Below are 10,899 nucleotides of genomic sequence, written 5' to 3'. Positions count from 1 at the left end.
GAGAAGTCCCTGCTCTGAGCTCACAGCTGAGATGGTCCCTATGGGACACTGGGCACCCAGCAGTTCCTACCTGGCATTCCCTGAGCTGTGGCACTGCATGTCGCTGTCGTATTTAGACAAATCTCTTCCCACTGCAGCGTCCCTGGCAGTGTCCATCCACAGGCATCACTGCAGGGGGAGCCCCTTTCCAAAATCCCCCAGCAGTTGTCCCCATAAACTTGAAAGAGTCATCCAAACCAGATCCCTCCAGCACGGGGCAAACCTGGATGGAACTGAGCCTTGGGATCTGCTGCAGTGCCCAATTTTTGTGCCAGAAGTGTCAGGGAAACGAGGAAGGAAAGCTGTGGCAGGATGTTGTAGGGTTTTGCTGAGCTGCCTGAAAAAAGTGTGTGCAACAATTTGAAGTGTCCCAAGCCAGAATCCAATCCGGTTGTTTTCCCAAAGCTTTGTCATTTCCTGGGCAGTATCATTAAAGAGGGATTAAAGTGTTCCAAACTCCAAACAGGGTAGATTTTGCAATCCACCCCAGAGCTCTTTCTAAGTATTGCACGTGCCTGGCAGGCAAGGTGCTCTGGAAGAGCACAAATCCTTCCAAGTCTGGCATTTTCTGCTCAGATCTACTTGTCAGGAGCTGCTTGCCCACGGCACCTCTTCCCAGCACATTCCCCTTCGGAAATGTGGCCTCAGGTGTTAGGGTGGCTGAACCCACAGGGACAGGAAAGCCATGGAAGCTGGAGAACCCCACTGGAAAGCAGCTGCATTTCAGGATCCGGCTCCCACCTCAAATAACCTCTGAGACTTGATTTTTTTTCCTTTGTGCATTTTTCCAATGTCTGGCAGTGGGGCTGAGCTCACACCGATGACTTTCTCCTGATGGCAGCCTAAGTGTGGGTCTGGTCTCTCCTTTCCCAGATTTTCTTGCAGGAATAAACAATTTTTGACGTTTTAATGTCTCTGTTGAGGCTGGGGGGAAGTGGTCAGCATATTCCAGCTGAGTAGAGGCAGCAGACAGGCAGGCAGGGAAACAGAACAAACAGTTTGAGCCTCTGCAATAAAAGTGTTTTTGCAAATATTTACAAAGCCATTGTCCTTTGCTTTTTTTCTGGATTTTGTATTTTCCTGTCATAAAAGAAAATGAATTTGTGCCCTTTGGGACAATAAATATGGATCTACTGCTGATTTAGGCTCTGAGCTGATTTCTGGTAGGGGAGATCCCTCGCTCAGGCACCCTGCTCTAGTCTGGATGCTCCAGATTTAACTACAAGGGAATTTGTCCCAGGATTATCCAAATACACCCACCCCAAGCCTGCAGGAGACCTGATGTTCCCCCAGTGCTCCCAGCACTCCAGGATGCACCTCTCCCTCTTCACTGCAGGTCCCAGGCTGCCTTTCCAGAGGTCACCCCTGGCTGGTGGCACCTGGCAGTGTGTGACAGCTCCAAGAGCCACCAATGGCAACAGGAATGTCACTCCAGGAGAGCAGAGACCCACGGATCCATCCCTGGGAGACCTTCAGGCGGCACAGCTGGAGGAAGGGAAGGCTCAGGAATGAGCTGCTGTGACCTCTGACACCACAGAGGCCCCAAGCAAAGTGGCTGGGGTGGGATGGGATGGGATGGGATGGGATGGCTCTTTCTGGACACAGGAACAAGCCAAGAGCTCTCTGGCCGTGCCTGGGTTACACAGAGTGCAGATAAATCCTCCTGCTTATTCCAGCCCCCCACACCATGTGTGGGCCCCAGCCTTGGTCCTGCAGGGCTCCCAGCACATTCTTCAGGATTTAATCATCCTGGGGGTGAGGGGAGGTTCCCAGGGCAGTGAGGGAGCTGGGAAGAGAGGAGAGGAGGGGAGAGGAGAGGAACAAATTGTTTTGGGTGCCTGCACGGCCCCGGTTGGGTTATTTATAAGGACTGAGGTCAGGATCAAACACCCTCATTTCTGCTGCGTGAGCAAACGGACCCAGGGCTCCAGGGCTCTGAGATCAACCTCCAAATACAGCCTGGTCCCTGGGGCACCGAGCCACCCCCAGGCCGGGGTCACCTCCTCCTGCTCCTGCACAAAGGGGCCTTGGAGACAGCGCTGGATTAGAGCAGCTCCCGGGCAGCGGGACAGGAGCCTCGGCTCCAGCCGCCAGCACCCACAGCACAATCCTGCCCAGAGCCATGGAAATTCCATTCCCCAGATGATTTTCTCCTTGCTTCCCTTCCTGGAGGAGGGCATAGGAGATCCACATCCCTTCAGTCCAGCTGGACCTTGGCTATTTGTCCATCTCCTTCCTGTGGGAAGGGGCTCGCTGCCCTCCTCCAGGCGTGGGGGCTTCAGGGCTGCGGGCTGACCCAGCTTCTCCAGCACCACCACAGCTCCAGGCAGATCCCTTAGTGAATTCCAAGCACACTGGGCCACGGAACTCCCACTTCCCACCCTCCCTGCCATTTGCTGTGCCCAGGAAAAGGCAGGTGTGGGTGAGATGAAGCAGAACCAAAGCATTGCATTAATGCTGCTGACGCTTATCAAGGGCTTGCACAGCCCGGCCAGCAAACATCACCAGGGATCTGTGGGAAAGATGGGATCCACATGGCAATTCACACTCCAACTGCTGCCTTATCTCCTGCAAGCGTTATCTCATGCAAGCTGGAGCTGGAGCTATTTTCCTTTCAACCGGGTAAAAATGTGTCAGTTTTATATTTATGTAGTAGGCCACAATCCCATGGGAAATTAATTTGCCCAACAGCAGAAATTCTGTCATCGCAGGCATCAGTCAGTCTGGGAATGGGGATCTCCAGACCAGGCCCTGAAATCAGGGAAATGGCTTAAAATAATAACCACGGGAGGATGTGGGAGACTGAGCAAATTACAGCAGCTCCTTCCTGATTGCAGATGTGTTTTGGGGCATTTGGTGGAGGACACATAAATGCAGAGCCAGTGTTCGATGTGACCCCATCTCCGGGGGTTCCCCATGTGGGGAAGGGTCTCAGCCCACACAAGCCACGGGATGGGGAGGGATGGTCCCCATCCTGCCCCTGTCCCTGTCCGTGGACGGGCTGGGGGCTGAACCTCCCGGATCTCCCTGCAGACACCGGGATCCCCCCCACCCGTGCCACAGCAGCTCTGCGTGCCCGCAGTGCCCCAGGGAGCCTCATCCCACCCCTCGCTGGGGCTCCCACCGCAGTGCAGCTGGCTCTGGGAGCCAGAGGGATCAGCTGGCCCCACTGGGACCAGTTGGTGCAGGGGGACAGAGACCCCCTTCCCTTTGGGGGCGGCTCTCCCGTGGCACTGTCACTGCCTATCGCTGCTCCCCAGCTTTGCAGGTAAATTGCACTTCTTCCTTCAAATCCACAGGCTTCCTTTAAGCCTCAAAATATTCCTGGGAGCTCTTATCCTCCCCTCCCTGCTAGGGCCATGCGGAGCACACGGGCTGGGCTCCGGCTCTATTATCTCTCCACTTAATAACACACCCGAGCCCTGCAGGTCCCATGAATAAATCCTGTTTTCTCATGGAGACACTCCCACCATTGAAAGCACTCAGGCTGGGCTGGCGGAATCCTGATTTACAGCCAAAAACGCCAAGGCCACGCCATCCTCTTCTTCTCCCCCCCCCCCCCCCCCTTTTTTTTTTTTTTTTTTTGTTGTTTTTTTTTTTTTTGTTGTTTGTTTTTTTTGTTTTTTTAAAAGAGCAAACCCATTCCGGGCAGTGAAGGGATTGATGCAGAGGGAGCCGGGGTGGGCTGAAGAGGGATTGATGCAGAGGGAGCCGGGGTGGGCTGATGTTCCTGCAGATAACGGGGCTCTGTGGGACCCCTGAGCTGCAGTTTCACACGGTAAAGGGGGCCTGGCAAGAGCACGAGGCTGGAGCAATGTTGGGAAGCACAATCCCGAGGCTCCAAGGCTGACGTCAGGGCAGCCCTGGCTCTGGCTCCCTCACCACATACCTAATTTTCCCATATAAGGCCAAGGAGAGCAATAAGTCTCCTGGCAAGCAGATCAATAAAAACAGATGGTGGGCTCACAATTAGAGATTAAGCACATACCAATCCAGAACAAACAGGCCATAAATCATACGTGAAGGAGGGTATTTATAGTTTAGATCACATTCCTTAATTAATTCAAAATGGCCCAGAAAAGAAAATAATACAAAACTGCTCTTTTTCTGCTTTGCTCCTGCTTTGCTTTTGCAAAGCTGCATTCTTTCCTTGGGGGGTGCAGGGGCAGCCACAGGACAGAGTGAGGGACACTCCAGCTGCAGGGGAAGGGAAGAGAGGGCTGGAATCTGGGAACAGCCATGGAGCAGAAGCGGGGTGAGCACCCAGGGTCTGAGGGGGTGCAGGGAGAGGGCTGGAGCACAGCTGAGCCTGGATTTGTCTGCACACTCCTGGGGTGCTGGTTTGCAGCCCCCACTAGCACATCATCTGTCCCCAGGGCGGGTGAGATGGGACCAGGGAGCCCTGAGACAAAGGTGAGGGGTTCCCACGTGTGACAATCAGCACAAGTTTTGCCAGCAGGGCACTGGACCCGTAGAGCCACGGCCAAACACGTTCCTCATGCAGCAATTACTGCGCTAAATTGACCTTCTCTCTGAAATGATGAGGAGCTCCTCGCTCTTGGGGCGCAGCCAGGCTGGAGGTGAACACAACATGGCAGAGAGAAAACAGCCACCAAAACTGATTAATTCTGAAAATGTACCTGGGCCAAACTGGGCATGAAGGGCTCCCCTTGTCCTGTCGCTGGTTGCCTGGGTGAAGAGCCCGGCCCTCACCTTGCCACTTTTTAGGGAGCTGAAGGAGTCCCTCAGTGGCCCGGGCTGGTCGGAAATTCCATTTTCCCCTGCCTGCCCTCTTTCCCCGTGCCAGGGCTGCAGGTGGGGCAGTGCCCATCTCGGAGTGCCCGATTGCTCTGCAGGTTGCACCGGCACAGCTCTCTTTGTTCCCTTGCCACAGCTCTGCAGGTTGTGGGTTTTGGGGGGGGGGTTGCAGACTCCAAAGCACGAGAAGCAGTCCCAGCCGTGAGTCACCTCTCAGGACAGCCATCCCCAGGGAATGGCAGCATTCCCTGCCAGCATTCCCGGCCGGGCAGGGCTCATCAGCCCCGGGAGCAGCTCGGTCCCTGCCCTTATCTCAGCGATCTGTTGACAAGAAGGGCTTGAGCAATAAATGAGGACTGCGGATCATGGGGCTGTGTCCCCCTGCTCTCCGGGGCGTTCCAGCCACAGAGCCGTGACGTTCCGGACATTCCGGACCCGCGGGCTGTGCCGGTGCCACCCGGGGCATCGAGCTGGCCCGGCCACCTTTCACTCCGAGCCGTGTCCCAGGGGCCGCACAGCCAGCACAGCCCGGGAGCAGCTGCAGGACCCCAGAGCAGCCGCCAGGATCTTCCCCAGAACTGTTTAATTCGCCAGCAAGGCTGTAGCCCCTGCACCCCCATGTGCTGAGGGCACCTTCTGGGGCTTTCTTCCAGCAGAGAAAAAGCCCAAAATTGCCCCCAAAGTCCTCATGCAGACACTGTGGGCTGCTTTCAGGACAGCCAACCCCTGAGTGCCCCCAGCTCCCCCATCAGCTCCCCACCACTGCACTCAAGTCTCTCACACATTCCTCCAGCGATAAAACACATAGAAAATGCACCAAAAGATGCCTCCGTGGTTTTGTTGGATTGAGATGGAAGCAAATTTCCCCTTAAGAAAACTCTTTGGGAAAAATGGTTTATCTTCTCTTTTTGGGGGTCTTAACAAAGGTTTTATGTTTTTGCCCCGACACCTTTTCATGCCCTGAACCATATTTTCATCATTTCCATTCTTCTCTTCAGATCAAGAGGCACAGGGAGATCTTTCCTGCAAAGCATTCACAAATGTTTGAACTACAGAGGAGACTCGAAGTCCCTGTGGCCTCGGAGCCAAAGCTGTCCCTGGCCGTGCTGGGCGCTGGGCTCTGCCCCAGGGAGCCCCTGCCCGAGGAAATGAAGATGAGCTTGGTGTATTTTGTAACAGGAAAGTGGGGCCCCAGAAGGTGTCCGTGGTTCTGTAGGAGCCCCTGGATGTTCCCTGGGTGCGGTGGGATGGCAGCGGGATGGCCCGAGGTGGCTGCGGGGGGGGGGGGGGAAGGATGCGCAGCGAGCGAGGAGCCGCGGAATCCCCCGCGGGCGCTCTTTGGCAACCCCCGGGGCTGGGGATGCAGACGAGGTGTGAAGCTTTGCAGTTCTGTCTCCGTCCACACCCCTGGACTGATCCAGGCCCCGGTGATGCCTCAGCTCTGGATCTGTTCCCTGTTCCCAGCCTCCTCCACAGAGTCCCCTGCCATGGCTTTCACCGAGGCCAATCTGCTGAGGGAAATGCCACCCATCCCATCTTCATTAGTCACGGTCTTCCTCCGGCCCTTTGGGCACCTGCTGTCCCCTCCGCCGGAGTTCCCTGGGGAATTCTGGCAGGGAGAGGCCGTGCTGTGCTCTGGCCGTGGGGCAGCGGAGCCGCCCTGCCCAGCCCATCACCCCCGCCCCAGCCCAGCTCAGGGTATGCCCAGGCTGTGCCAGTTCCAGGGACACCCTGGCAGCAGCACACAGGGATTAAACCGGGCCCTTCAAACGGACCGTGAGAGCTGCTGGAGGAGGCAGCCAGGGCCGGGAGCTGCCGGGGGCTGGACACGCTCCTTGTGCTGCCCCGTGCTCCTGTGTCAGCTCCGAGCAGACACAGGAATGTCACACGTGTCCCAGTCACCAGGAACTGCGAGTCCTCCATGCTCAGCACTTGCTGGGGGTGGCTGTCCCCTTGCTCCGGGGAGCAGCAGCTCCTATCTGGCTGCTTTCATCTGCTGTGAAATCACTGCAGGAATTCTCCTCTAGCAGTTACTCATCCTCCTCCTCCCTCCCGGAAAAAAAAAAAAAAAAAAAAAAAAAAAAAGCTGTTTTGTCAGTAAATGCGATAAAAATCTCCCCTTCATGTAGATTCAAGGTGAAGTTAATCAAAATATTTACACAATCCTCACGATACTGCACTCACCAGGGTTTTTGTTCCTGATTGCAGCAGGTGCCCCTCGAGCATCGCCCCAGCCCAGGGGAGCAAATCCTGAGCTGGTCTCTCCAGCCCTGGTGCCCACGGGCACCTCACACTGTCCCTGTGGTGCTTCCCCATGCCCACGGTCCCTGTCCCACCCTGCCCTGCTGCCTGCAAGGAGCTGTTTCTGTCAGCAGCTGGAAGCCTTGTACCTCCATGGAAGCTTTGAATTGGGGCTGGGAGGGAGAGCTCTCACTCGCTGGGCTGGGCTGGAGCAGTTAAAGGCAAAGCAGGTTCAAACCTGCAGCCCTGCACAGCACTGGACAGGACAGAGCCTGATGGACCCTGGGCTGTCCAGCTCAGCGTGCTCAGCACGGGGCTGTGGATCTGCTCCTGCACATCCCAGAGCCAGAGGCTCCCTTGCCCACCTTGCCCAGGAGTGTGGGTGGCCTGCAGTGGCACTGGCTGGGGCTGTGGGACTGGGCAGTGCCCTCTGGGCAGGTGCCCGTGTGTTCCTCCCCCTCTGCTCACACAGACAGATGGGAGCGATGGCAAAGCCACATCCTGCTGGCAGGGAGCACTCCCTGTCCTGTCACAGGCTGTGAACCGCAGCCACATCCACCCTGGGCTGCCAGGGAGTGCCCAAAGGAGCTGCTCCTCCCCTCCAGGCCACCAGCCCTCCTGTGATCCAGCAGCTCCATCCATCCCACCTCTTCCCACCGCACCCAGCAGCTCCCTGTGCATCCCAGCTCATCCCACCGGACCCACTGCTGTCCAGCCCACCTCGTCCTACCCAAACATCCCTCAGGTTGTGTTCATTCCTTCCCGGATGAATGCCTGACCTGGTGCTCCTGTCCTCTCAGGTTTGCAGAGGGGTTGGTGATTTTCTAGGCCCCCCCACCCAGAGAAGGGAGCAAGGGGTGCCTCCTGCAGCACCCTCCCGATGGACAGCACAGCCTGCAGGGAGACCTGCAGAGATTTTTCAGGAAGCTGTGGCAGATCCCAACTGAGATTGGGCCAGGACCTTGCTTTGCCTTTGCTGACAGCTCACACACCTCACCCTGCCCATGGCATCGGCTCTGGCACCTCCTCAGCAGCCGGGAGCTGCCTGCACTGGCACCAGGGGTGATCTCACCACGGCGCTCCTCAGGTTGCTCCCGTTTATGGAGCTGCGGCAGTGAAGATTAAATTCTGAATTTCCACTTTTCACTACTGAGCCACATCAGCACTGACGTGTGGCCAGCCCTGCTTGGCCAGGTGAGCCACCTCCACCCTCAGTGCTTTGCATCCTCAGTAGCTCTGGTGGATCTGGGAGAGCTGTTTTAGGAAGCTGAGAATCAGGATCTAGCACAAGGTCATCGTTTTGTTTTGTTGGGGTTTTTTCAGGCACTATAGAGAAACCTGTGCTCCTTTGCTCCTGGAGATAAGCTTTTCCTGCACCATTGTTCCAGGCTATTTTCCTTGATGTACTCTATTTTTGGCACATGCAACAAGCCCTAACGTCCTTCCCTATCTCTGTGCTCGCTGGAGTTCAGTTTAAAATATTTCTGGCCTTTATCTTAGATTTTCCAGTGCTGAAGCAACACCATATATCCTCTAGACCATATTTTTGTCTTATGAATCACCAAGCTTTAGACAAGCCCCTACTGGGTATAAAGAGCCCCTGCTAAAGAGCCAGCAGTGCTGGGGCAGTGACCCAGCAGCTCCCCGAGCCTCCCCAGCAGTAGCTCTGGCACTGTTTGCATCCTGCCAGAGTCTAGACGAGTGTTTCTGATCCAGCAGAGAGGTATTAGCTCAGGCTCTGGACTTTGCTCCCACACACTTTTATCAAATGCTCCGGGAGTGCATTTGGAGCCACTAAATCTTCTCCTATTAACAGCCCATTTGCAGAAATGGAAAAGGTATTTCTGCCGTCTTGAGGGGGCAGTTTGTCAGGCAGGTTTCACTGATACTGGCTCTCTGTGAATAAAGACATGAAATATTCACGCTGGTTTCTCCTTCCCTGGGGCTTTTGATGCTCCAGCCCAGGTTGTGTTCTGGGCTCAGCCGTGCCATGGGTATCATGTCCTGGGGTCCCACTGACCAACAGCTCCTGGGGGCATTTGCAGCCCTTTGCAGGAGAACAACAGGGAATTGTCCATGGAGGAATTCCCACTGGAAAGTTAAAGGGGGTCCCAGCTACCACAGGCTGTCCCACAGGGGGTCTTTGTGGCCCCTTTAGGGTGCCCCCTCCCCTATTCCTCGGCAGCTCTGATGTTGCCTCATCTCTCCTGGGGAGATGCCCAGTGCCCTTTGTGGGCAGGCTGAGCTCACCCCTGTGGGACTGAGCTGCCACACTGGGGACACCCAGCCCTGCTGGCATCGCAGGGGCTGCTGCCAGACCCTCACCCCCACATTCCACACCCTCCTGCACCAACTGCCCACTCAGGCACATTATTTCCATCATGGGCGATTTACTGTGTTCCCTTTGGTTTTGAGACTGAGCCTCAGCCCCACAGCTCTGGGGGTCAAAGGGTGGCTCAGACTCATGAAGCCACTTCCTTTACTCTTTGCAACATGGCTGGTGTAAAACGAAATGCCCAACACGCCCTTAAAAACCATAGAACCCCAGCCTGGTTTGGGTTGGAAGGGGCCTTAAAAATCATCCAGTGCCAGCCCTGCCACGGCAGGGACACCTCCCACTGTGCCAGGCTGCTCCCAGCCCCAATGTCCAGCCTGGCCTTGGACACTGCCAGGGATCCAGGGGCAGCCACAGCTGCTCTGGGCACCCTGTGCCAGGGCCTGGCACCCTCACAGAGAGGAATTTCTTCCTAACACCTAATCTAAATCTACCCACACATTCCCTGTGTCCTGTCCCTCCCTCCCTGCCTTGGAAATCCTCTCTCCCCATCTTTCCTGCAGCTCCTTCAGGCCCTGCAAGGCCACACTGAGGTCACCCCAGAGCTTCTCGTCTCCAGGTGAACACCCCCAGCTCTCGCAGCCTTTCCTCCCAGCAGAGCTGCTCCATCCCTCTGCTCATCCTGGTGCCTCCTCTGGACTGGCTCCAGCAGCTCCATGGTTTTATTTTTCTGTGCCACCCCCGGTGCTGCTCACCACCCAGCGGGAGTGAGGTCAGAGTATCCTGCAGGAGCTGCACCAGACTGCTCCTGTTTTTCCAAGCCTACCTGCCAGACCCTGCTAATGCACACAGCGTCAAATTATTTGGCATGAGTCACCTCGCCCAGAATGTTCCCCCTTGGAAGCAGTGGAAATATTCCTCCTCCATGTGCAGAATGCTGGGGCAGGGTGTGAGTGCAGGCTTGTGTCAGCTCTGCACACCTCCACTCTTGTGTGGGTGTCTGGGGCAATGTCCTGCCTGCCTCTGCTCTTGGCCCCTCCCGTGGCGATGCACTGGGGCACCTCAGGGCTCTTCTGCCTCTCTGCAGGGAGCTGGGTGATTCCCTGGCCAAGGGAAGGGTTCTGGAAAACTTTTTACAGCTCACCCATCCAAGGGCACCCAGTGGTGCTCCCACTGTCAGCCAGGGGAGTGCCATGGGCTGCAGGGGAAGGAGCAGGGGAAATAAACACGTGCTCCTGCACTGTCCCCATGGCCCCGGCTTTGAGCAGGGCCACCTCCACTCCTGGGCCATCACATCAGGACATGGCCCTGGTCACCAGGTACCACAGGCATCTCCCCACAAGGGACTTCGAGGGCCCCAGGCAGAACCTCCTTTGCCTAATTTTGGACACACCTGAAACAGGACGTTATCAAGGGATGGGGAGGGGCAGGATGGGGAGGGAGAGAAGAATTCCTGGTAAATCACAGATGAGGGTGGCTGGAAAATCACAAACCACAGAAAGATGACTGAGAGAAAGAGAGAATGAGGACAAGGGATTTGGTGCACAGCTCCATGGACATCCCCTCCTGGCAAGGCCCAGGGTGAG

The sequence above is a fragment of the Corvus hawaiiensis genome, chromosome 19, assembly GCF_020740725.1.
Source record: "Corvus hawaiiensis isolate bCorHaw1 chromosome 19, bCorHaw1.pri.cur, whole genome shotgun sequence".
Taxonomy (NCBI): Eukaryota; Metazoa; Chordata; class Aves; order Passeriformes; family Corvidae; genus Corvus; species Corvus hawaiiensis.
This window is presented reverse-complemented; position numbering follows the sequence as displayed.